The 2,129-nt window shown below is 40.4% G+C and overlaps 1 pseudogene; it reads right to left on the minus strand.

The window, feature by feature from the left end:
- Positions 1 to 859: 859 nt before the first annotated feature.
- On the minus strand, positions 860 to 1,508 carry LOC132008877 (WD40 repeat-containing protein SMU1-like; annotated as a pseudogene).
- Between the last annotated feature and the right edge of the window lie 621 nt (positions 1,509 to 2,129).

Below are 2,129 nucleotides of genomic sequence, written 5' to 3' on the forward strand. Positions count from 1 at the left end.
TCTGCAGCCATTTTGTGACCAGTGATAATTATGATGAGGAAAAGTCAACATACCAAAGGTATTAGAGGTGGTAGAAGGAAAAGACAGAATGAGCTTAGGTCCTTGAAGGTTCTATTAGTAAAAAGAGGTCCATATTTATTTCAACCATTGTTAATTGTGTGTTTTTGTTATTTGCAGCTGAAGGCATTCCTAACTAATACTGATACAAGAGCCAAATCATGGGACTACCAGGAGGGTTGTGTCTTTTCTTTCCTTTTTCCCCCTTTCTTTCCTTTTCTTTCCTCTCCTTTCTTGTTTTCCTTTTTTTATTTCCACAAGCTTCACTGGGAGAAGCATGTTTTAATCACCATTTCAAATAAAGTAGTACAATTTTTTTTTTCTAGAAACAGCAGTATTTCACTCTCCACATAGAAGACTACTGAAAACATTAAGTAACTGTCCCAATTAAAAAGAGATAAATGAAGGCCTTAAAATATATATAAAACAAGGGAACATGAATTTTCACAAAATCGTTCTTATGCCTAATTCAGACAATTGCTTAGAAAAGGTAGCCTAAAAGAAAAAAGAAAAAAAAGTAGTACATGAATATATATCTTCATTTAAGTACATGCTTTCAAGTGAGTTTTTTTTTTTTTTAAAGATTTTATTTATTTGTCAGAGAAAGAAAGGGAGAGAGAGCGAGCACAGGCAGACAGAGAGGCAGGCAGAGGCAGAGGGAGAAGCAGGCTCCCTGCCGAGCAAGGAGCCCGATGTGGGACTCGATCCCAGGACCCTGGGATCATGACCTGAGCTGAAGGCAGAGGCTTAATCCACTGAGCCACCCAGGCGCCCTCAAGTGAGTTTTAATAGAAAAGTGGAATTAGGAATTCCGGAGCTTTCGGAGCCCATCTTCGCTGTAGGTAGCAATCACATTCTGACGAGGGTGAAGTGTGATACCAGTCACTTCCTTCTCGTGGATTGTCAGAGCTCTCTCTGGCCTGCCAGTGATTGTGCTGAGATAGGAGAGCCCAGAGTCCTCGCCTGCACTGTAGATCCAGTCACCACGGGGAGAGAGGGCTCGGCAGACAAAATCCCCACCTTCTCTCTTACCAGAGCTGAAGCTTCTGATGATCTGGTCCTACCTATTCAGGACAACTCCTGTATTTGATCTGTGGCACACCACCAAGTGGTCTGGGTTTTTAGGAAGCGGGATCATACTGCTGACTGTGGTGTCTGACCTTGCAGTGCTGCCTGGGTATTTAAAGGTAATTGAACATTCAGTGGCCTTCATATTCCAGATATTGATAGGGCTACCTGAGAATACACTAATAATATAATGTTTATCCTGGTAGAAGTTTCTTTGTTAACAAAGGAGGAATGGCCATGAGACTTCTTCAGGGTTTCCCCATATGTTAAACCAGGAATTCTAATTGTCTGTTCAAAAGAGACACCAAGGATCTGACTGCTACCGTTAGAGAAGCTTGGACACCTTTCCTTTCACATCTCTGTAAACACTGTCCACTCCAAATCTTCCAGGAGGGTTATTTCTAACTTCTACTTATAGCCATGTGACTCACTTTTAACAGCATGTCACTAGTCTTCTACTTACGTAGTCAATGAGCTTATCTGTGAAATACTGAATCTGGCTTCACAACTCTGACTTTGGTGATCCTTGCGGGGGGGGGAATGCATTATTCAGAAATTAATGATGCCACCAAGATATACACAAACAAATGTAGCATTTTTCACTGAACGCTTTCTCACTTATTTCCTCAGAGTACTGTGTTTAATATAACATGCTCTCCTTTCTCGGGGTTTCTAAGGATACCTTAGACTATCGGGAAGCCATGAAATTACAAAAACCCTAAATTATAAGAAGTTTTAATGAAAAATATTTTACAACACACACATCAATCACTGAGTGTTAGTGACACATACAAACAACAAGAAATTCTGGGTAATTAATGTCCATAAACCTACACACTTTACCCATAACCAATGTCTTCTTTTTCTCTGAATCAGGCATACGAGTTCTCAGGTACAGTTTTCTTTGTGCTTTTGTGTTCCTGGTTTCCTGAGAACCCAGAGGAAATGCCAAGTTGTTGTTTTGTTTTGTTTTGCAATGCCAAGTTTTAAAGGAAGCAAGGAGT

The sequence above is a fragment of the Mustela nigripes genome, unplaced genomic scaffold (assembly GCF_022355385.1).
Source record: "Mustela nigripes isolate SB6536 unplaced genomic scaffold, MUSNIG.SB6536 HiC_scaffold_1812, whole genome shotgun sequence".
NCBI lineage: Eukaryota > Metazoa > Chordata > Mammalia > Carnivora > Mustelidae > Mustela > Mustela nigripes.